Below are 26,986 nucleotides of genomic sequence, written 5' to 3' on the forward strand. Positions count from 1 at the left end.
CCGACCATATATGTTGTCCAAGGGCGATGATGGCATGCCACGCCCTACGTTTTCTGACTCTGGATATGCTGTCCAATAGCGATGATGGTCTGCCATGCCCGACGTTCTCCGACCATGTGTGCTGGGCAAGGGCAATGATGGCATGTCACGCCCGACGTAGTCAGATCGTGTATGTTGTCCAAGGAAGATGATGGAATGCCACGCTCGATGTCTTCCCACTGTGTGTGCTGTCTAAGGGCAAAGATGACATGTCATGCCCAATGTTGTCCGACCGCATGTGCTGCCTAATAATGATAATGGCATGCCACGCCCGACGTCATCCGACCATGTGTGCTTCCCTTGGGCCATGCTGGCATGCCACGCACGACTCGTCCGATCGTGTCTGCCTTCGAACGGCGATGATAACATGCCACACCTGATGTTGTCAGATCGTGTATACTTTCAAAGGGTGATGATAACATGCAACACCCGACGTAGTCCGACTGTGTAGCTGTCCAAGGGAAACGATTGCACTTAACGCCCGATGTCGTCCGACCGTATCTACTACCCAAGGGTGATTATTGCATTTCCCCGCCCGACATAGTCCGATCGTGTGCGCTACCCAAGGGCAAAGATAACATGCCATTGCCAACGTTGTCTGACCGTGTATGCTGTCCAAGTGCGATGATAGCATGCCACGACCCACATCGTCCGACCATGTGTATGCTATCCAAGGGTGATGATGGCCTGCCACACCCGACCTAGTCCGACCATGTATGCTGTCCAATGGCCATGATGGAATTCCACGCTCGATGTCGTTCGACCGTGTTCACTGTCCAAGGGCGATGATGGTGTGCCACGCCCGACGTCGTCCCACCGTGTGTGCTGTCCAAGGGAGAACATGGCTTGTCACGCCCGACGTCATTCGACCTCGTGTGCTGCCCAATGGCGATAATGGCATACCATGCCCGACGTCAACTGACCATATGTGCTGCCAAAGGGCGATGATGGAATGCCACGCCCGACGTCGTCCGACCGTGTGTTGTCCGAAGGGCAACAATGGCATTGAATGCGAGATATTGTTCGACCATGTGTTCAATCCAAGGGTGATGAAACATGCCATGCCCGATGTCGTCCGACCGTGTATGCTTTCCAAGGGCGATGATTGCATGCCATGCCCGACATCGTCCGACCCGGTATATGCTGTCCAATGGCAATAATGGCCTACCACTCTTGACAATGTCCGACCGTGTGTGCTAGCCAAGGGCCAAGATGGCATGCCACAACCGACGTAGTCCAACCGTGTATTCTGTCAAACGGAAATGATAGTATGCCACGCCCAACGTTTTCCCACCGTGTGTGCTATCCAAGGGCTAAGATGGCTTGTCACACCTGATGTCGTTCGACCACGTCTGCTGACCAATGGCGATAATGGCATACCACGCCCGACCTCATCCGACCATGTGTGCTGCCCAAGGGCTATGTGGGCATGCAACGCCTGACGTCTTCCGGTCATCTGTGCTGTCCAAGGGCCATAATGACATGACACGGCCGACGTCATTCAATCGTGTATGCTTTCCAAGGGCGATGATGGCATGCCACGCCTGACGTTGTCTGACAGTGTGTGCATTCCAAGGGCAATGATGGTATTGCCACGACCGACGTCGTTCGATCGTTTGTACTGCACAAGGGGGATGATGGCATGCCACACCTGACGTCGTCAGTCTGTTTGTGCAGTCCAAAGGTGATAATGGCATTCCACGCCGACATTGTCTGACCGTGTGTGCTGTCCAAAGGGAAATGATGGCATTTAACGCCCAACGTCATCCGACTGTGTGTGCTGCCCAAGGGCGATGATAGCAATGCCACGCTCAATGTCGTCCTACCGTATGTGAAGTCCAAGGGAGATTATAACATGCCACGCCCATCATCATCCGACTTTGTATGTTGTTCAAGGCAATGATAACATGCCACGCCCGACGTTGTCCGACCCTGGATATGCAGTCCAAGGGAGATGATGTCCTTCTATGCCCGAGTCGTCCAACCGTGTATGCTGGTCAAGGGCCATGATGGCATGCCACTCCCAACGTAGCCGGACCGTGTATGTTGTTCAACGGAGATAATGGCATGCAACGCCCGATGTCGTCCCACCATGTGTGTTGTCAAAGGCAAAGAAGACATGTCACGCCTGACGTCGTCTGACCGCGTGTGCTACCCAATGGTGATTATGGCATGCCACGCCTGACATCATCGAACCGTGTGTGCTACCCAAGGACAACGCTGGCATACAACGCCTGACGTCGTCCGATCGTGTGCGCTGTCAAAGGACGATGATAACATGCCACACCTGACGTTGTCGGATCATGTATACTTTCCAAGCGATACGATAACATGCCACACCCGACGTAGTCCGACCGTGTAGCTTTCCAAGGGAAAAGATTGCAGTTAACGCTCGACATCGTCCGACCGTGTGTGCTGCCCAAAGGAGATTATAGCATTGCCACGCCCAACGTAGTCCGATCGTGTGTGCTATCAAAGGGCAATGATAACATGCCATGGCCGACGTCATCCGATCGTGTATGCTGTCCAAGGGCAATGATCTCATGCCACGCGCGACATCGTTCGACCATGTGTATGCTATCCAAGGGCGATGATGGCCGTCCATGCCCGACATAATCCGACCGTGTATGCTGTCAAAGGGCAATGATGGGATGCCACACCGACGTCGTCCCACCGTGTGTGCTGTCCAAGGTCAAAGATTTTATGTCACGCCTGACGTCGTCCGACCGCGTGTGTTGCCCAATAGCGATGATACCATGCAACCGCCGACGTCGTCCAACCGTATGTGCTGCCCTAGTGAGATGATGGCATGGCACGCCCAACGTCATCGGACTGTGTGTGCTGCCCAAAGGCCATGCGGGCATGCCACGCCTGACGTCGTCCGATCATTTGTGCTGTCAAAGGGCGATGATAAAATTCCACACCTGACGTCATTCGATCGTGTATACTTTCCAAGGGAGATCATGACATGCCACACTTGAAGTCAGCCGACCGTGTGTGCATTCCAGGAGTGATGATGGCATTTCCACGACCAACGTCATTGGAACGTGTGTGCTTCAAAAGTGACATGATGGCATGCAACGCCCCACCTAGTCCGATCGTGTGTGATGTCCAAGGGCGTTGATGGCATGCCACGCCCGACCTCGTCCTACAATGTGTATGATTTCCAATTGCGATGATTGCATGCCACTCCCGACATTGTCCGACCATGTGTTCTTTCCAAGGGCAACAATGTCCTAGAACTCCCGACATCTTCCAACAGTGTTTGCTGGGCTAGGGCCATGATGTCATGCAACGCCCTACGTAGTCGGACCGTGTATGCTGTCCAAGGGAGATTATGGCATGCCACTCCTGACATCGTCCCACTATTTGTTGTCTAAGGCCAATGATGACATGTCACGTCCGACGTCGTCCGACCGCTTGTGCTGCCCAATGGTGATGATGGCATGCCACGCCCGATGTCATGCGACCGTGTGTGCTGCCAAAGGGCCATGCGGGCATGCCATGCCCGTTGTCAACCGATCATGTGATTGTCAAAGGGAGATGATAACTTGCCAAACTAGACGTAGTCCGATCATGTTGCTGTCCAAGAGCAATGATGGAATTTAACGCCTGATGTCGTCCGACCGTGTGTGCTGCCCAAGGGCGATTATAGCATTGTCACGCCCGACGTAGTTTTTTCGTGTGTTCAACCAAAGGGCGATGATAACATGCCATGGCTGACGTCGTCCGATCGTTTATTCTATCTAAGGGCGATGATGGCATTCCACGCTCGACATGGTCCAACCATGTGTATGCTACTCTAGGGCGATGATGCCTCATACGCCCAATGTAGTTCGACCGTGTGTGATATTGAAGGGACATGATGGAATGCCACGCTCAACATCGTCTGATAGTGTACGCTTTTCAAGGGCAATGATGGGGTGCCATGCTCGACTTCGTCCCACCGTAATGTAATGTCCAAGGGTGAAGATAGAATTTCAAGCGTGACGTAGTCCGCCCGCGTGTGTTGCCCAATGGCGATTATGGCATGTAACGCCCAAATTCGTCCGACCGTATGTGATACCCAAGGGTGATGATGGCACGCCATGTCTGACGTCATCCAACCATGTGTGCTGCCTAAGGGCCATGCGGGCATGCCACGCCCGAAGTCATATGATCGTTTAAGCTTCAAAGGGCGATGATAAAATGCCACGCCTGACGTCGTTCGATCGTATATGCCTTTTTAGGGCGATCAACACTAGCCACGCCTGAATTCGTCCGACCGTTTGTGCATTCCAGGAGAAGTGATAGAATTTCCACATATGACGTCATTCGAACATGTGTGCTTCCCAAGGGCCATGACGGCATGCCACACCCAGCCTAGTCTGATCATGTGTGCTGTCCAAGGGCGTTGGTGGCATTCCACGCCCGACATCGTCCGACCCTGTGTATGTTTTCCAATTGTAATGATGGCATGCCACTCCTGACATCATCCGACCGTGTGTTCAATGCAAGGGCGATTATGGTATGGCACACCCGACGTATTCTGACCATATATGTTGTTCAAGGGCGATGATGGCATGCCACGCCAACATTGTCTGATCGTGTATGCTGTTCAAGGGAGATGATGGCATGCCATGCCCAACTTCGTCCAACCGTTCATGCTGTCCAAGGGAGATGATGGCATGGCACGCCCGACGTTGTCCGACCCTGTATATGCTATCAAAGGGTGATGATGGCCTTCCATGCCCGACGTAGTCGAACTATGTATGCTATCCAATGGATATGATCGCATGCCACGCCCGACGTCGTCCCACCATGAGTGCTGTCTAAGGGCAAAGATGACATGTCAAGCCCAACGTCGTCCGACTGCCTGTGCTGCCCAATAGTAATAATGGTAAGCGACACCTGACATTATCCGATCGTGTGTGCTGTGCAAGGGCCATGCTGGCATGCTACGCCTGACGTCATCCAATCTTGTGTGTTGTCCAAGGACGATGATAGCATTGCCACGCTCAATGTCGTCCGATCAATGTGTGCAGTCCAAGGGTGATGATAACACGCCATGCCCAACATCATACGGCCGTGTATGTTGTCCAAGGGCGATGATTGCATGCCACACCCGACGTTATTCGACCCTGTATATTCTTTCCAAGGGCGATGATGGCCTGCCATGCCCGACATCGTGTGATCATGTGTGTTGGGCAAGGGCCATGATAGCATGCCAAGCCCGATGTAGTGGGACAGTGTATGCTTTCCAAGGGAGATGATGGCATGCCACACTCGACATCGTCCCACCGTTTGTGCTGTCTAAGGGAAAAAATTACATGTCAGGCCCAACATCGTTCGACCTCGTGTGCTGTCTAATGGTGATGATGACATGCCACGCTCGACATTATCTGACCGTATGTGATGCCCAAGGGCTATGCTGGAGCGCCACGCCCAACGTCGTCCTTTAGCGTGTGCTGTCGAAGGGCGATAATACCTTGCCACACCCGATGTTGTCCGATCTTGTATACTATCCAAGGGAGATTATAACATGCCACATCGTAGTCCAACTGTGTAACTGTCCAAGGGTAATGATTGCATTTAACGGCCGACGTCTTCCGACCATGTGTGCTGCCCAAGGGCGATTATAGCATTGCCTTACCCGACGTAGTTCAATCGTGTGTGCTATCCAAGGGAGATTATAACATGCCTTGGCCGATGTCGTCGGACTGTGTATGCTGTCCAATGGCAATGATAGCATGCCACGCCCATTGTCGTTGGACTGTATGTGCTGCCCAAGGGCGATGATGGCATGCCACACCCGACATCGTCCGACCGTGTGCGCTGCCCAAGGTGTATGGGGCATGCCACTCTAGACGTCGTTCGATCATTTGCTCTGTCAAAGGGATATGATAAATGCCACGCCAGACGTCATTCGATCATGTATGCTTTCCAAGGGCGATATTGACATGCCACGCCTAACATCATCGACTATGTGTGCATTCTAGTAACAGTGATGGCATTTGCACGACCGACGTCATCTGAACGTGTTTGCTTCCCAAGGTCCATGATAGCATGCAACGCCCAACCTAGTCCGATCGTGTGTGCTGTCAAAGGGCGTTAATTGCATGCCATGCCTGACTTCGTCCGACACTGTGTATAATTTCCAATTGCGATGATGGTATGCCACGCCCGCCCGACATTGTCAGACAGTGTGTTCATTTCAAGGGCGACGATGTCCTACCATGCCCGACGTTCTCCGACCGTGTGTTCTGGGCAAGGGCCATGATGGCATGCCACGCACGACGTAGTCGGACCGTGTATGCTATCCAAGGACGATGATGGAATGCCACGCCCAACGTCATCCCGTCGTGTGTGCTGTCTAAGGGAAAAGATGACATGTCATGCCAGAAGTCGTCCGATCGTGTGTGCTGCCCAATGGTGATGATGGCATGCCACGCATGATGTCATTCGACCGTGTGTACTGCCAAAGGGCCATTCGGGCATGCCACACATGAGGTCATTTGATCGTGTGTGCTGTCCAAGGGAGATGTTAACATTCGACACCCGGCGTAGTCCAACCGTGTAGCTGTCCAAGAGAAAAGATGGCATTTAACGCCCGACGTTGTCCGACCGTGTGTGCTGCCCAAGGGCGATTATAGCATTGCCACGCGCGACGTAGTCTGATTGTGTGTGCTATCCAAGGGCGATGCTAACATTCCATGGACGACATCGTCCGACTGTGTAAGGTGTCCAAGGGCGATGATGGCATGCCACGCCCAACGTTGTCCTATCCTGTCTATGCTGTCCAAAGGCGATAAGGGTCTTCCATGACCGACGTCGTCTGACTGTGTGTGCCGGGAAAGGGCCATGATGGCATGCAATTCTTTATATAGTCGGACCGTGTATACTGTCAAAGGAAGATTATTGCATGCCACGCCCATCGTCGTCCCACTGTGTGAGCTATCTAGGGGCAAAGATGATATGTCACACCCGACGTCGTCCAAATTGTGCATCTTAATGATGATGATGGTATGCCATGCCCGACATCATCCAACCATGTGTTCTTCCAAGGCACATCCTAGCATGCCACGCCCGACGTCGTCCGATCCTGTGTTCTGCCCAAGGGCGATGATAGCACTGCCACACTCAATGTCGTCCAACCATGTGTGCATGTGAAGGGCGATGATAACATGGCACTCCCAAGATCGTCCAACCTTGTATGCTATCCAAGGGCGAAGATGTCCTGCCATGCCCGACGGCGTCTGACAATGTGTGCTGGCCAAGGGCATGATGGCATGCCACGCCCGACGTAGTCGAACTGTGTATGCTGTCCAAGGGAGATGATGGCATGCCACGTCCGATGTCGTCCCATCGTGTGTGTTGTCTAAAGGAAAATATGACATGTCATGCCTGACGTCGTCCAATCGCGTGTGCTTCCCAATGATGATGATGGTATGCCATGCCCGACATCATCCGATTATGTGTTCTTCCAAGGGCAATGCTGGCATGCCACGCCGGACGTCGTCCGATCTTATGTGTTGTCCAAGGGCTATGATAGCATTGCCACGCTCAATATCGTCTGACCATGTGTGCAAGCTAAGGGTGATGATAACATGCCACTCCCAAGATCGTCCAACCTTGTATGCTATCCAAGGGCGAAGATGTCCTGCCATGCCCGACGGCGTCTGACAATGTGTGCTGGCCAAGGGCATGATGGCATGCCACGCCCGACGTAGTCGAACTGTGTATGCTGTCCAAGGGAGATGATGGCATGCCACGTCCGATGTCGTCCCATCGTGTGTGTTGTCTAAAGGAAAATATGACATGTCATGCCTGACGTCGTCCAATCGCGTGTGCTTCCCAATGATGATGATGGTATGCCATGCCCGACATCATCCGATTATGTGTTCTTCCAAGGGCAATGCTGGCATGCCACGCCGGACGTCGTCCGATCTTATGTGTTGTCCAAGGGCTATGATAGCATTGCCACGCTCAATATCGTCTGACCATGTGTGCAAGCTAAGGGTGATGATAACATGCCACTCCCAAGATCGTCCAACCTTGTATGCTATCCAAGGGCGAAGATGTCCTGCCATGCCCGACGGCGTCTGACAATGTGTGCTGGCCAAGGGCATGATGGCATGCCACGCCCGACGTAGTCGAACTGTGTATGCTGTCCAAGGGAGATGATGGCATGCCACGTCCGATGTCGTCCCATCGTGTGTGTTGTCTAAAGGAAAATATGACATGTCATGCCTGACGTCGTCCAATCGCGTGTGCTTCCCAATGATGATGATGGTATGCCATGCCCGACATCATCCGATTATGTGTTCTTCCAAGGGCAATGCTGGCATGCCACGCCGGACGTCGTCCGATCTTATGTGTTGTCCAAGGGCTATGATAGCATTGCCACGCTCAATATCGTCTGACCATGTGTGCAAGCTAAGGGTGATGATAACATGCCACTCCCAAGATCGTCCAACCTTGTATGCTATCCAAGGGCGAAGATGTCCTGCCATGCCCGACGGCGTCTGACAATGTGTGCTGGCCAAGGGCATGATGGCATGCCACGCCCGACGTAGTCGAACTGTGTATGCTGTCCAAGGGAGATGATGGCATGCCACGTCCGATGTCGTCCCATCGTGTGTGTTGTCTAAAGGAAAATATGACATGTCATGCCTGACGTCGTCCAATCGCGTGTGCTTCCCAATGATGATGATGGTATGCCATGCCCGACATCATCCGATTATGTGTTCTTCCAAGGGCAATGCTGGCATGCCACGCCGGACGTCGTCCGATCTTATGTGTTGTCCAAGGGCTATGATAGCATTGCCACGCTCAATATCGTCTGACCATGTGTGCAAGCTAAGGGTGATGATAACATGCCACTCCCAAGATCGTCCAACCTTGTATGCTATCCAAGGGCGAAGATGTCCTGCCATGCCCGACGGCGTCTGACAATGTGTGCTGGCCAAGGGCATGATGGCATGCCACGCCCGACGTAGTCGAACTGTGTATGCTGTCCAAGGGAGATGATGGCATGCCACGTCCGATGTCGTCCCATCGTGTGTGTTGTCTAAAGGAAAATATGACATGTCATGCCTGACGTCGTCCAATCGCGTGTGCTTCCCAATGATGATGATGGTATGCCATGCCCGACATCATCCAACCATGTGTTCTTCCAAGGCACATCCTAGCATGCCACGCCCGACGTCGTCCGATCCTGTGTTCTGCCCAAGGGCGATGATAGCACTGCCACACTCAATGTCGTCCAACCATGTGTGCATGTGAAGGGCGATGATAACATGGCACTCCCAAGATCGTCCAACCTTGTATGCTATCCAAGGGCGAAGATGTCCTGCCATGCCCGACGTCGTCTGACAATGTGTGCTGGTCAAGGGCAATGATGGCATGCCACGCCCGACGTAGTCGAACTGTGTATGCTGTCCAAGGGAGATGATGGCATGCCACGTCCGATGTCGTCCCATCGTGTGTGTTGTCTAAAGGAAAATATGACATGTCATGCCCGACGTCGTCCAATCGCGTGTGCTTCCCAATGATGATGATGGTATGCCATGCCCGACATCATCCGATTATGTGTTCTTCCAAGGGCAATGCTGGCATGCCACGCCGGACGTCGTCCGATCTTATGTGTTGTCCAAGGGCTATGATAGCATTGCCACGCTCAATATCGTCTGACCATGTGTGCAAGCTAAGGGTGATGATAACATGCCACTCCCAAGATCGTCCAACCTTGTATGCTATCCAAGGGCGATGATGTCCTGCCATGCCCGACGTCGTCTGACCATGTGTGCTGGGCAAGGGCAAGGATGGCATGACACGCCCGACGTAGTCGAACTATGTATGCTGTCCAAGGGAGATGATGGCATGCCACGCCTGACATAGTCAAACTGTGTATGCTGTCCAAGGGAGATGATGGCATGCCACGCCTGACATAGTCAAACTGTGTATGCTGTCCAAGGGAGATGATGGCATGCCACGCCTGACATAGTCAAACTGTGTATGCTGTCCAAGGGAGATGATGGCATGCCACGCCTGACATAGTCAAACTGTGTATGCTGTCCAAGGGAGATGATGGCATGCCACGCCTGACATAGTCAAACTGTGTATGCTGTCCAAGGGAGATGATGGCATGCCACGCCTGACATAGTCAAACTGTGTATGCTGTCCAAGGGAGATGATGGCATGCCACGCCTGACATAGTCAAACTGTGTATGCTGTCCAAGGGAGATGATGGCATGCCACGCCTGACATAGTCAAACTGTGTATGCTGTCCAAGGGAGATGATGGCATGCCACGCCTGACATAGTCAAACTGTGTATGCTGTCCAAGGGAGATGATGGCATGCCACGCCTGACATAGTCAAACTGTGTATGCTGTCCAAGGGAGATGATGGCATGCCACGCCTGACATAGTCAAACTGTGTATGCTGTCCAAGGGAGATGATGGCATGCCACGCCTGACATAGTCAAACTGTGTATGCTGTCCAAGGGAGATGATGGCATGCCACGCCTGACATAGTCAAACTGTGTATGCTGTCCAAGGGAGATGATGGCATGCCACGCCTGACATAGTCAAACTGTGTATGCTGTCCAAGGGAGATGATGGCATGCCACGCCTGACATAGTCAAACTGTGTATGCTGTCCAAGGGAGATGATGGCATGCCACGCCTGACATAGTCAAACTGTGTATGCTGTCCAAGGGAGATGATGGCATGCCACGCCTGACATAGTCAAACTGTGTATGCTGTCCAAGGGAGATGATGGCATGCCACGCCTGACATAGTCAAACTGTGTATGCTGTCCAAGGGAGATGATGGCATGCCACGCCTGACATAGTCAAACTGTGTATGCTGTCCAAGGGAGATGATGGCATGCCACGCCTGACATAGTCAAACTGTGTATGCTGTCCAAGGGAGATGATGGCATGCCACGCCTGACATAGTCAAACTGTGTATGCTGTCCAAGGGAGATGATGGCATGCCACGCCTGACATAGTCAAACTGTGTATGCTGTCCAAGGGAGATGATGGCATGCCACGCCTGACATAGTCAAACTGTGTATGCTGTCCAAGGGAGATGATGGCATGCCACGCCTGACATAGTCAAACTGTGTATGCTGTCCAAGGGAGATGATGGCATGCCACGCCTGACATAGTCAAACTGTGTATGCTGTCCAAGGGAGATGATGGCATGCCACGCCTGACATAGTCAAACTGTGTATGCTGTCCAAGGGAGATGATGGCATGCCACGCCTGACATAGTCAAACTGTGTATGCTGTCCAAGGGAGATGATGGCATGCCACGCCTGACATAGTCAAACTGTGTATGCTGTCCAAGGGAGATGATGGCATGCCACGCCTGACATAGTCAAACTGTGTATGCTGTCCAAGGGAGATGATGGCATGCCACGCCTGACATAGTCAAACTGTGTATGCTGTCCAAGGGAGATGATGGCATGCCACGCCTGACATAGTCAAACTGTGTATGCTGTCCAAGGGAGATGATGGCATGCCACGCCTGACATAGTCAAACTGTGTATGCTGTCCAAGGGAGATGATGGCATGCCACGCCTGACATAGTCAAACTGTGTATGCTGTCCAAGGGAGATGATGGCATGCCACGCCTGACATAGTCAAACTGTGTATGCTGTCCAAGGGAGATGATGGCATGCCACGCCTGACATAGTCAAACTGTGTATGCTGTCCAAGGGAGATGATGGCATGCCACGCCTGACATAGTCAAACTGTGTATGCTGTCCAAGGGAGATGATGGCATGCCACGCCTGACATAGTCAAACTGTGTATGCTGTCCAAGGGAGATGATGGCATGCCACGCCTGACATAGTCAAACTGTGTATGCTGTCCAAGGGAGATGATGGCATGCCACGCCTGACATAGTCAAACTGTGTATGCTGTCCAAGGGAGATGATGGCATGCCACGCCCGACGTCGTCCGATCGTGTGTGTTGTCCAAGGGAGATATAGCATTGCCACGCTCAATATCGTCTGACCATGTGTGCAAGCTAAGGGTGATGATAACATGCCACTCCCAAGATCGTCCAACCTTGTATGCTATCCAAGGGCGATGATGTCCTGCCATGCCCTACATTGTCTGACCATGTGTGCTGGGAAAGGGCAATGATGGCATGCCACGCCTGACATAGTCAAACTGTGTATGCTGTCCAAGGGAGATGATGGCATTGCCATGTACGACGTCGTCCCTCAGTGTGTGTTGTCTAACGACAAATACGACATGTCATGCCTGACGTCGTCCGACCACGTGTGCTTCCCAATGGTGATGAGGGCATGCCACGCCTGACGTCATCCGACCGTGTGTATTTCCAAGGGCCATGCTGGCATGCCACGCCCGACGTCGTCCGATCGTGTGTGTTGTCCAAGGGAGATATAGCATTGCCACGCTCAATGTCGTTCGACAATGTGTGCAGGCGAAGGGCGATGATAACATGCCTCTTCCAAGATCATCCTACCTTGTATGCTATCCAAGGGCGATGATGTCCTGCCATGCCCGACGTCGTCTGACCATGTGTGCTGGGCAAGGGCAATGATGGCATGACACGCCCGACGTAGTCGAATTGTGTATGTTGTCCAAGGGAGATGATGGCATGCCACGTCTGACGTCGTCCCACTGTGTGTTGTCTTAGGGAAAATATGACATGTCATGCCCGACGTCGTTCGACTGCGTGTGTTTCCAATGGTGATGAGGGCAGGCATTATTTGACGTCATCCGACCGTGTGTGCTGCCCAACGGCCATGCTGGCATGCCACGCCTGACGTTGTCCGATTGTATGTGCTTTCCAAGGGCAACGTAGCATTTCCACGCTCAATGTTGTCCGACCGTGTGTGCAGTCGAAGGGCGTTGATAACATGCCACGCCCAACATCGTCCGACCGTATATGCTCTCCAAGGGAGATGATGGCATGCCAAGCCCGATGTTGTTTGATCGTTTGTGCTGTCAAAGGGCGATGATAAAATTCTACACTAGACGTCATTCGATCGTGTATGCTTTCCAAGGGAGATCATGACATACCACACTTGAAGTCATCCGACCGTGTGTGCATTCCAAGAGCGATGATGGCATTTCCACGGCCGACATCATCCCAACTTGTGTGCTTCCCAAGTGCCATAATGGCATGCAATGCCCGACCTAGTCCGATCGTGTGTGCTGTCCAAGGGCGTTGATGGCATGCCGCACCCGACCTCGTCCGATAGTGTATGATTTCCAATTGCGATGATTGCATGCCACGCATGACATCGTCCGACCATGTGTTCATTCCATTGGCGACGATGGCCTGCCACTCCCGACATCTTCCAACCGTGTGTGCTGGGCTAGGGCCATGATGTCATGTCATGCCCGACGTAGTCAGACCCTGTATGCTATCCAAGGGAGATGATGGCATGCCACTCCCGACGTCATCCCACTGTGTGTGTTGTCTAAGGTCAAATATGACACGTCAAGCTTGACGTCATCCGACCGCGTGTGCTTCCCAATGGTGATGATGTCATGCCACGCCCGATGTCATTCGACCGTGTGTGCTGCCAAAGGGCCATGCGGCAATGCCATGCCCAACGTCATCCGATCGTGTGTGCTGTCCAAGGGCGATGATAACATGGCACACCAGACGTAGTCCGACCGTGGAGCTGTCCAAGGGCAATGATGGCATTTAATGCCCGATGTCGTCCAACCGTGTGTGCTTCCCAAGGGCGCTAAGAGCATTGCCATGCCCGACGTAGTTTGATCGTGTGTTCTATCCAAGGGCGATGATTACATGCCATTGCCGACGTCGTCTGACCGTTTATTCTATCGAAGGGCGATGATGACATGCCACGCCTAACTTGGTCCGACCATGTTTATGCTACCCTAGGGCGATCATGGCCTGCACGTCCAACGTAGTTCGACCGTGTGTTTTTTCCAAATTCCATGCGGGCATGCAACACCTGATGTAGTCCGACCGTGTGTGCTTTCCAAGGGCGATGATAACATGCGAGGCCCGACTGCGTCCAACCGTGTGTGCTCTCCATGGGCGACGATGACATTCCACGCCCGACGTCGTCTCACCGTGTGTGTTGTCAAAGGCAAATGCTAGCGTCCCACGGTCGACGTAGTCCGACACTTTGTGTTTCAGAAGGGTATGATGGCATGCGACGCTCGACGTCATTTGATAGTGTGTTCTTTCCAAGGACGATGATAACATGCCATGCTCGACGTCATCTGACTGTGTATGCTGTCCAAGAGCGATGATGGCATGCCACGCTCGACGTCGTCCAACCGTGTATGCTGCCCAAGGGCAATGTGGCATGCAATGACCGACGTCGTCTTACATTCTGTGCTATCCGACATCCATGTGTGCATGCCACACCCGACGTCATCCGACTCAGTGTGATTCACAAGGGCCACGACGGCATGCTGATCTCGATGTCGTTCGTCCGTGTGTACTGACCAAGGGGGATGATAACGTGCCACACCTAACGTCATACGACCGTCTGTACTGTCAAAGGACAATGATGGCATGCCATGCCCGACGTAGTCTTACCGTATGTGTTACCCAAGGCCAATGATAGCATGCCACGCCCGACGTCGTCTGACCGTGTGTGCTGCCCAAGGGCGTTGATGGCATGGCACGCCCGACGTCATCTGACTGTGTATGCTATCCAACGGCGATGATGGCATGCCACGCCCGATGTAGTCCGACCACGTGTGCTTCCCAAGGGCAATGATAGTATCTAACACCCGACATCGTCCGATCATGTGTGCTGCACAATGGCGATGATGGCCTGCTATGCCCGATGTCATCCGTCCGTGTGTGCAGTCAAAGGTGATGATGGCATGCTACATCAATGTCGTCAAACCATGTGTGAGTTCCAAAGGTCATGCGGGCATGTTACACCCAACATAGTCCGACCGTGTGTGCTGTCCAAGGGAGATGATGTCATGCCACGCACGATGTCGTCCACTGTGGGTTCTTTCCAACGGGAAAGATTGCATGTCACGCTCGACGTTGTTCAATCGCGTGTTCTACCTAATGAAGACGATGGCATGCCACGCCCGACGTCATTCGACTGTGTGTGCTTCCCAAGAGCCATGCGGGTATGCCACGCCCGACGTGGTCCGATCGTTTGTGTTGTCCAAAGGCGATGATAACATGCCATGCCCGACGTGGTTCGACCGTGTGTTCATTCCATGGGCGATGATGGCATGCCCGACTGTGTGTGCTTCCCAATGGCCATGCGGGCATGCCACGCTCGACGTTGTCCGATCGTTTGTGCTGTAAAAGGGCGATGATAAAATTCCACAGCAGCCGTCATTCGATCGTGTATTCTTTCCAAGGGAGATCATGACATGCCACACTTGAAGTCATCCGACCGTGTGTGCATTCTAGGAGCGATGATGGCATGCAATGCCCGACCTAGTTCGATCGTGTTTGCTGTCCAAGGGCATTGATGGTATGCCACGCCTGACATCATCCTACAATGTGTATGATTTCCAATTGCGATGATTTCATGCCTTGCCCGACATCGTCCGACCATGTGTTCATTCCAAGGGCGACGATGGCCTGTCACTCGCGACATCTTCCAACCGTGTGTGCTGGGCTAGGGCCATATGTCATGCCACGCACGACGTAGTCGTACCGTGTATGCTCTCCAAGGGAGATGATGGCATGCCACTCAAGCTGTCATCCCACTGTGTGTGTTGTCTAAGGTCAAAGATGACATGTCAAGCCCGACGTCGTTCGACCGCGTGGGCTACCCAATGGTGATTATGGCATGCCACGCTTGATGTCATCCGACCGTGTGTGCTGCCAAAGGGGCATGCGGGCATGCCATGCCCGACGTCATCCGATCGTGTGTGCTGTCCAAGGGCGATGATAAAATGCCACACCAGACGTAGTCCGACCATGTAGCTGTCCAAGGGAAATGATGGCATTTAACACCCGATGTCGTCCGACCGTGTGTGCTGCCCAAGGGCGATTATAGCATTGCCACTCCCCATTTAGTCTGATCGTGTGTTCTATAAATGGGCGATGATAACATGCCATTGCCGACGTCTTCCTACCATTTATTTTATCCAAGGGCAATGATGGCATGCCATGCCCGACATGGTCCGACCATTTGTATGCTACCCTAGGGCGATGATGGCCTACATGCCCAACGTAGTCCGACCGTGTGTGATGTCCAAGGGCCATGATGGAATGCCACACTCAACGTCGTCCAATAGTGTACGCAGTCCAAGGGCGATGATGGCGTGCCACGCTCGACTTCGTCCCACCGTGTGTGCTGTCCAAGAGCGATGATACCATGTCACGCCTGACGTAGTTCGCCCGCGTGTGTTGCCTTACGGCGATGATGGAATGTCACACCCAAAGTCATCCGACCGTATGTGTTGCCCAAGGGTTATGATGGCACGCCATGCACGACGTCATCCAACCATCTGTGCTGCCTAAGGGCCATGCTAGCATGCCACGCCAGAAGTCGTCTAATCGTTTGTGCTGTCAAAGGGCGATGATAAAATGCCACGCCCGACGTCATTCGATCGTGTATGCCTTCCTAGGGCGATCAAGACTAGCCACGCCTGACGTCGTCCGATCGTGCGTGAATTCCAGGAGCGATGATGGCATTTCCACATCTGACGTCATCCAAATGTGTGTGCTTCCCAAGGGCCATGATTGCATACCACGCCCGACGTAGTCTGATCATGTGTGCTATCCAAGGGCTTTGATGGCATGACACGCCCAACATCGTCCGACCCTGTGAATGATTTCCAATTGCATATGATGGCATGGGATGCCCGACATCATCCGACCGTGTGTTCAATCCAAGGGCGATTATGGAATGCCACACCCAACGTATTCTGACCATGTATGTTGTTCAAGGGGGATGATGGCATGCCATGCCGACTTTGTCCAATCGTGTATGCTGTCCTAGGGAGATGATGGCATGCCATGACTGACGTCGTCCGATCGTGTGTGCTTCAAAAGGGCGCTAATGGCATGACACACCCGACGTCCTACAACCGTGTGTTCATCACAAGGGCCTTGCGCGAATGCCATGCTCTACGTGGTTTGATCATGTGTGCTGCCCAAGGGACATGGGGGCATGCCATGCCCGATGTCGTCTAACTTCATGTGCAGTCCAAGGGCAATGATGGAAATGCCACTCCCAACATCATTTGGTCGTGTGTTCATTCCAAGGTCGAGGATGGACTGCCTCGCCCGACGTCATCTGACCGTGTGTGCTGGGCAAGGGCCATGATGGCATGCCACTCCCGACGTAGTCGGACCATGTATGTTGTCCAAGGGCGATGATGACATACCATGCCCGACGTCATTAGATCGTGTGTGCTTCCAAAGGGCCATGCGGGCATGCCACACCCTACGTAGTCTGATGGTGTAGCTGTCCAAGAACAATGATTGCCTCTAACGCTCGACGTCGTCCGACTGTATGTGCTTCCCAAGGGCGATTATAGCATTGCCACGCCCGACATAGTCCGATAATGTGTGCTATCAAAGGGAGATGATAATATACCACGGCCGACATCGTCCTACCATGTATGTTGTCGAAAGGGAATGATGGCATGCCTCGCTTGACCAAGGGTATTCTACCCAAGGGTGATGATGGCCTGCCACACCCGACGTAGTCCGATTGTGTGTGTTATCCAAGGGCCATATAAAATGCCACGCTCGACGTCGTCCAACCGTGTACGCTGTCAAATGGCGATGATGGCATGGCACACCAGACGTCTTCCCACTGTGTGTGTTGTCCAAGGGCGAAGATGGCATGTTTCTCCTGACGTCATTCGACCGCGTGTGTTTCCTAATGGCAATGATGGCATGCCACGCCTGACGTCGTCTGACCGTAAGTGCAGCCCAAGGGCGATGATGGCATGCTACGACTAACGTCATCCGACCGTGTGTGCTGCACAAGGGTCATGAGGGCATGCCACGCCCGACATCGTTCGATCGTTTGTGCTGTCAAAGGGCGATGATTAAATGCAGCGCCAAATGTCGATCAATCGTGTATGCATTCCAAGGGCGATCAAGACATAGCATGCCTGACGTTATCTGACCGTGTGTGCATTTAAGGAACGATGATGGCAATTCTATGGCTGATGTCATCCGAACGTGTGTGCTTCCCAAGGGCAATGGTGGCATGCTACGCTCGACCTATTTCGATCGTGTGTGCTGTCCAAGGGCGTTGTTGGCATGCTATGCCGGACATCGTCCGACCCCATGTATGATTTCGAATTGCAATGATGGCATGCAACGCCCGACATCGTCCGACCTTGTGTTCATTCTAAGGGCTATGATGGCATGCCACGACCGACTTAGTCCGACCATGTATATTTTTCAAGGGAGATGATGGCATGCCACGCCGATTTCGTCCGATCGTGTATGGTGTCCAAGGGCAATGATTTCATGCCATGCCCGACGTCGTCCAATCGCGTGTGCTGCCCAAGATGTATAATGTCATGCCACACGCGATATAATCCGACCATGAGTGCTGCACAAGGGACATGCGGGCATGCCACGCCCTACATGGTCCGATTGTGTGTGCTGCCCAAGGGACATACAGGCATGCCATTCCCGATGTTGTCTAACTGCATGTGCAGTCCAAGGGCGATGATGGCATGCCACGCCCGATGTAGTTCGATCGTCTGTGCATTCCAAGGGAGATGATAGCATGCCGTGCTTTACGTCATTCGACTGTGTGTGCTTCCCACGGGCGATGATGGCATGCCAAGATCGACGTTGTTCGACCGTGTGTGTTGTCCAAAGGCGATGATGGCATGCCATGCTCGACATCGTCCGACCGAGTGTGCTGTCTCCTTAATTTGGTTTAGTTTTTTATAAAAAAATATTATTATATTTTTATTTATATATTAATATAAATGTAAAATTTGAAAGGTAATATGCTTCGTGCTGTATTAAGTAAAAAATTAAAGACTAGTACAACACGATGGGAAAATCGAGAAGATATATTAGATAAGTAGGAATGCAACAACCATGATTGATGATGGTGTTCGACGCCTGATGTAGTCTGACTGTGTGTGCTCACCAAGGGCAATGATCGCATCAAACGTCCGATGTCGTCCGACCGTGTGTGCTGCACAAGGGCAATGATTACGTGCCATACCCGACGTCGTCCGTCCATGTGTGTAGTCAAAATGCGATGATGGCATGCAACGTTGACATCATCCGACCGTGTGTGTTGTCCAAATTCCATGCGGGCATGCCACACCTGATGTAGTCCGACCGTGTTTGCTGCCAAAGGGTGATGATAACATGCGAGGCCTGAATGCGTGCAACCGTGTGTGCTGTCCATGGGCGACGATTACATTCCACGCCCGACGTCGTCTTACCGTATGTGTTTTCAAAGGCCAATGATGACATGCCACGCTCGATGTAGTCTGACGCTGTGTGTTTCCCAAGGGTATGATGGCATGCCACGCTCGACGTCGTTCGACAGTGTGTTTTTCCAAGGGCGATGATAACATGACATGCTCGACTTCGAGTGTGTATGTTGTCCAAGGGCGATGATTGCATGCCACGCTCGACGTATCCGACGGTGTGTGCTGCCCAATGGCCATGTGGCATGCAATGCCCGACGTCATCTTACTGTGTGTGCTATTCGAGATCCATGTGTGCATGCCACACCGCCGTCATTCGACTGTGCGTGCTTCAGAAGTGCCATGACGGCATGTTGATCTCGGCGTCATTCGTCCGTGTGTGCTGACAAAGGGGGATGATAACGTGCCACGCCTAACGTCATACGATACAGTCCAAGGACAATGATGGCCTGCCACACCCAACGTTGTCTTACCGTATGTGCTACCCAAAGGCGATGATGACACGCCATGCGCGACGTCTTCCAACCCTGTGTATGCTGTCCAATTGTGATGATGGCATGCCAAGCCCGACATCTTCCGACCGTGTGTTTATTCTAAGGGCGATGATGGCATGCCACGCCCAACATAGTACGACCATATATGCTGTCCAAGGGAGATGATGGCATGCCATGTCCGACGTCGTCCGACCGTGTATGATGTCCAAGTGCGATGATGGCATGCCACGCCCAACGTCGTCTAATCATATGTGCTTCCCAAGGGCGATGATGGCATGTCACGCTCGACGTTGTACGATCGTGTGTGTTGCACAAGGGAGGTAATGGCATGCCACGCTCGACGTCATATGACCGTGTATGCTGTCCAAGGGCGATGATGGCATGACACGCTCGACTTTGTCCGATTGTGTATGCTGTCCAATGGTGACGATGGCATGCCATGCATGACGTCATCCGATCGTGTGTACTGCCCAAGGGCGATGATGGCATGTCACGCCCGATGTCGTCCGACCGTGTGTGCTGCAAAAGAGAGATAATGGCATGCCACACCCGATGAAATCCAACTGTGTGTGCTGCCCAAGGGCCATGCAGTCATGCTATGCCTTACGTGGTCCGATCGTGTGTGTTGTCCAAGGGCGATGATAACATGCCATGCATAACGTTATCCTACCGTGTGCTCTTTCCAAGGACGATGACGGCATGCCACACTTGACATCATCCGACCCTGTGTATGTTGACCAAGGGCGATGATGGTCTGCCACGCCCAACATAGACTGACTATGTGTTCTATCAAAAATCCATGATGGCATCCTATGCTCGACGTCGTCCTACCGTGTATGCTGTACAAGGGCGATAATGGCATACCACGCCTGACGTTGTCTTATCGTGTGTGCTTTCCAAGGGAAAAGATGGCATGTCACGCTGACGTCATCCGATCGTGTGTACTGCCCAAGGGCGATGATGGCATATCACGCCTGATGTCGTCCGACCATGTGTGCTGCAAAAGAGAGATAATGGCATGCCACACCCAATGACATCCAACCGTGTGTGCTGCCCAAGGGCCATGCAGTCATGCTACGCCTTACGTGGTCCGATCGTGTGTGTTTACAAAGGGCGATGATAACATGCCTTGCCCAACGTCATCCTACCGTGTGCTCTTTCCAACGACGATGACGGCATGCAACGGCCGACATCGTCCGACCCTGTGTATGTTGCCCAAGGGCGATGATGGTCTGCCACGCCTGACGTAGACTGACTGTGTGTGCTATCAAAAATCCATGATGGCATCCCATGCTCGACGTCGTCCTACCGTGTATGCTGTACAAGGGCGATGATGGCATGCCACGCATAACGTTGTCTCAACGTGTGTGCTTTCCAAGGGAAAAGATGGCATGTCACGCCTGACGTCATCTGACCGCGTGTGCTGCCCAATGGGGATGATGGCATGCCATGCCCAACGTCATCCGACCGCGCGCTTGACCAATTGAAATGATTGCACGCAATGCCCGAGTCATCAGATCGTGTGTGCTGCCCAAGGGCCATGCGGGCATGCAATGCCCGATGTCATCTAACCGCATATGCAGTCCAAGGGTGATGATGGCATGCCACACTCGAAATAGTCTGATAGTGTGTGCTGTCCAAGGGCGATGATGGCATGCCATGCTCGACGTTGTCCGATCGTGTGTTCTGCCCAAGGGCGATGATGGCATGCCATGACCGATGTCCTTCGTCCGTGTGTGTTGTCCAAAGGCGATGATGCATGCCATGCCCGAAGTCATGTGACCATGCCTTCTGTCTCCTTAATTTGGTTTAGTTTTTTTTTTATAAATATTATTATATTTTTACTTATAGAATAATGTAAATGTAAAACTGGAAAGGTAGTATGCTTCATGCCGTATTAAGCAAAAAATGAAATACAAGTACAACGCAATAGGAAAATTGAGAAGATATATTAGATTAGTACGAATGCGACAACCATGATCGATGATGGCATGCCACGCCCGTCGTAGTCATACCATGTGTGCTTCCCAAGGGTAATGATGGAATCTAACGTCCGACATCGTCCGATCGTGTGTGTTGCACAAGGGCGATGATGGCCTGCCATGCCCGATATCATCCGTCCGTGTGTGCAGCCAAAGGCGATGATGGCATGCCACGTCAACGTCGTCAAACCATGTATGAGTTCCAAAGGTCATGCGGGCATGATACGCCCAACATAGTATGTCCGTTTGTGCTATCCAAGGGCGATGTTGTCATGCCATGCACGATGTCATCCACCGTGGGTGCTTTCCAACTCCAAAGATTGCATGTCATTCTCGACGTCGTTCGATCGCGTGTTTTACCCAATGAAGATGATGACATGCCACGCCCGACGTAATTCGACAATGCGTGCTTCCCCAGAGTCATGCGCGCATGCCACGCCCGACGTTGTCTGATCGTTTGTGTTGTCCAAAGGCGAAGATAACATGCCATGCCCGACGTTGTTCGACCGTGTGTTCATTCCAATGGCGATGATGGCATTGCACGCTCAACGTCATCCGAGTGTGTGTGTTGCCCAAGGGCTATGCGGGCATGCCACGCCCGACGTCGTCCGATCATTTGTGCTGTCAAAGGGCGATGATAAAATTCCACAGCAGACGACATTCGATCATGTATGCTTTCCAAGGGAGATCATGAAATGCCACACTTGAAGTCATTCGACTGTGTGTGCATTCCAGGAGCGATGATGGCATTTCCACGGCCGATGTCATCCCAACGTGTTCTTCCCAAGTGCCATTATGGCATGCAACGCCCGACCTAGTACGATCATGTGCACTGTCCAAGGGTGTTGATGGAATGCAACGCCCGACCTCATCCTACAGGGTGTATAATTTCCAATTGCAATGATTTCATGCCACGCCCGACATCGTCCGACTATGTGTTCATTCCAAGGGCGACGATGGCCTAACACTCCCGACATGTTCCAACCGTGTGTGCTGGGCTAGGGCGATGATGTCATGCCATGCCCGATGTAGTCGGACCGTGTATGTTGTCCAAGGGAGATATGGCATGCCACTCCCGACGTCATCCCATTGTAACATGTCAGGCCGACATCGTTCGACCGCGTGTGCTGCCCAATGGTGATGATGGCATGCCACGCCCGATGTCATCCGGCCATGTGTGCTTCCAAAGGGCCATGCGGGCATTCCATGCCCGACGTCATCCGATCGTGTCTACTGTCCAAGGGCGATGATAACATGCCACACCAGACGTAGTCCGACCGTGTAGCTTTCCAAGGGCAATGATGGCATATAACGCCGGATGTCGTCCGACCGTGTGTGCTTACCAAGGGCGATTATAGCATTGCCACGCCCGCCGTAGTCTGATCGTGTGTTCTATATAAGGGCGATGATAACATGCCATGGCCGACGTCCTCCTACCATTTATTCTATCTAAGGGCGATGATGGCATGCCACGCCCGACATGGTCCGACCATGTGTATGCTACCCTAGGGAGATGATGGCCTGGATGCCCAACGTAGACCGACCGTGTGTAATGTCCAAGGGCCATGATGGAATGCCACGCTCAACGTCGTCCAATAGTGTACGCTATCCAAGGGAGATGATGGCGTGCCACGCTCGACTTTGTCCCACCGTGTGTGCTGTCCAAGAGCGATGATAGCATGTCACGCCTAACATAGTCCGTCCGCGTGTGTTTCCCAATGGCAATGATGGCATGTCACGCCCAAAGTCGTCCGACCGTATGTGCTGCCAAAGGGTGATGATGGCACACCATGCCCGACGTCATCCAACCATTTGTATTGCCTAAGGGCAATACGGGCATGCCACACCCGAAGTCGTGTAATCGTTTGTGATGTCAAAGGGCGATGATAAAATGCCACGCCAGACGTCGTTCGATCACGTATGCCTTCCAAGGGCGATCAACACTAGCCACGCCTGACGTCGTCCGACCGTGTGTGCATTCCAAGAGCTATGATAGGATTTCCACATCCGATATCATCTGAATGTGTGTGCTTCCCAAGGGCCATCATGTCATACCACGCCTGACCTAGTCTGATCATGTGTGCTATCCAAGGGCGTTGATGGCATGCCACGCCCGACATCGTCCGACCCTGTGTATGATTTCCAATTGCAATAATGGCATGCCACGCCTGACATCATCCGTGCGTGTGTTAAATCCAAGGGCGATTATGGCATGCCACACCCAACGTACTCTGACCATATATGTTGTTCAAGGGGGATGATGGCATGCCACGCCGACTTCGTCCAATCGTGTATGCTGTCCAAGGGCGATGATTGCATGCCACGCCCGACGTTGTCCGATCGTGTGTGCTTCAAAAGGGCGATAATAGCATGCCACACCCGACGTCCTCCAACCGTGTGTTCTGCACAAGGGCCTTGCCCGAATGCCACGCATTACGTGGTGCGATCGTGTTTGCTGTCCAAGGGACATGTGGGCATGCCATGCCCGATGTCGTCTAACTTCATGTGCAGTCCAAGGGCGATGATGGAATGCTATGCCCAACATCATCCGATCGTGTGTTCATTCCAAGGGCGAGGATGGACTGCCTCGCCCGACGTCGTCTGACCGTATGTGCTGGGCAAGGGCCATGATGGCATGCCACTCCCGACGTAGTCGGACCGTGTATGTTGTCCAAAGGCTATGATGACATACCATGCCGACGTCTTCCCACCTTCTGTGCTGTCTAATGGCAAAGATGACATGTCACGCCCGACATCATCCGACCACGTGTACTGCCCAATGGTGATGATGGTATGCCACGCCCGACGTCATTCGATCGTGTGTTCTGCCAAAGGGCAATGCGGGCGTGCCACTCCCTACGTCGTCTGTTCGTGTGTGTTGCCCTTGATAACATGTCACACTCGGCGTAGTCCGATGGTTTAGCTGTCCAAGGGCAATGATTGCATCTAACTCCCGATGTCATCCGAGCGTGTGTGCTTCCCGAGGGCTATTAAAGCATTGCCACGCCCGCCGTAGTCCAATAATTTGTGCTATCAAAGGGAGATGATAACATACCATGGCCGACGTCGTCCAACCGTGTATGCTACCCAAGGACGATGATGGCCTGCCATACCCGACGTAGTCCGATCGTGTCTGTTATCCAAGGGCCATGATGGAATGCGATGCTCAACATCGTCCAACCGTGTACGCTGTCCGATGGCGATGATGGCATGCCACACCAGACGTCTTCCCACTGTGTGTGCTGTCCAAGGGCGAAGATTGAATGTTACGCCTGACGTCGTTCAACCGCGTGTGTTTCCCAATGGCGATGATGGCATGCCACGCTTGACGTCGTCCGGCCTAACGTCGTCCAACCGTAAGTGCTGCCCAAGGGCGATGATGGCATGCTACTCCTAACGTCATCCAACCGTGTGTGCTGCCCAAGGGCCATGAGGGCATGCCACGCCCGACATCGTTCGATCATTTGTGCTGTCAAAGGGCGATGATTAAATGCAACGCCAAATGTCGATCCATCGTGTATGCTCTTTTAGGGCGATCAAGACATAGCATGCCTGACGTCATCTAACCATGTATGCATTTAAGGAACGATGATGGCATTTCCATGGCAGATGTCATCCGAACGTGTGTGCTTCCAAAGGGCAATGGTGGAATGCCACGCTCGACCTATTTCGATCATTTGTGCTGTCCAAGGGAGTTGTTGGCATACCATGCCCGACATCATCCGACCCTGTGTATGATTTAAAATTGCGATGATGGCATGCCATGCCCGACCTTGTGTTCATTCTAAGGGCTATGATGGCATGCCACGACCGACGTAGTCCGACCATGTATGTTGTTCAAGGGAAATGATGGCATGCCACGCCGATGTCGTCCGACCGTGTATGCTGTCCAAGGGCGATGATTTCATGCCATGCCCGACGTCGTCCGATCGCGTGTGCTGCCCAAGATCGATAATGTCATGCCACACCCGATATCATCGGACCATGTGTGCTGCACAAGGGACATGCGGGCAAGCCACGCCCTACGTGGTTCGATCGTGTGTGCTGCCCAAGGGACATACGGGCATGCCATTCCCTATGTCGTCTAACTGCATATGCAGTCTAAGGGCGATAATGGCATGCTGCGCCCGACGTAGTCCGATCGTTTGTGCTGTCAAACGGAGATTATAGCATGCCACGCTCGACGCCATTCGACTGTGAGTGCTGCCCACGAGCGATGATGGCATGCCAAGATTGAAGTCGTTCGACCGTGTATGTTGTCCAAAGGCGATGATGGCATGCCATGCCCGACATCGTTCGACCGTGTGTGCTGTCTCCTTAATTTGGTTTAGTTTTTTGTAAAAAAATATTATTATATTTTTTATTTATATAATAATATAAATGTAAAACTTGAAAGGTAATATGCTTCGTGCCATATTAAGTAAAAAATTAAAGACTAGAACAACGCGATGGGAAAATCGAGAAGATATATTAGATAAGTAGGAATGCAACAACAATGATTGATGATGGCATGCAACGCCTGACGTAGTACGACCGTGTGTGCTTATCAAGGGCAATGATGACATCTAACGTCCGATGTCGTTCGACCGTGTGTGCTGCACAAGGGCAATGATTACATGCCATACCCGAGGTCGTCCCTCCATGTGTGTAGTCAAAAGGCGATGATGGCATGCCATGTTGACATCATCCTACCGTGTGTGTTGTCCAAATGCCATGCGAGCATGCCACACATGACGTAGTCCTACCGTGTGTGCTGCCGAAGGGCGATGATAACATGCGAGGCCCGACGGCGGCAAACCATGTGTGCTATCCACACGCAACGATGACATTCCACGCCCGACGTCGTCTGACTGTATGTGTTGTCAAAGGCCAATGATGGCATGCCTCGCTCGACGTAGTCCGTCGTTGTGTGTTTCCCAAGGGTATGATGGCATGCCACGCTCGACGTCGTTTGAAAGTGTGTTCTTTCCAAGGGCAATGATAACATGCCATGGTCGACGTCGTCTGACTGTGTATGCTGTCCAAGAGCGATGATGGCGTGCGACGCACGATGTTGTCCGACCTTGGATATGCTGTTCAAGGGCGATGATGGCCTTCCATGCCCGACGATGTCC

Source organism: Solanum pennellii, chromosome 6 (assembly GCF_001406875.1).
Source record: "Solanum pennellii chromosome 6, SPENNV200".
Lineage (NCBI taxonomy): Eukaryota > Viridiplantae > Streptophyta > Magnoliopsida > Solanales > Solanaceae > Solanum > Solanum pennellii.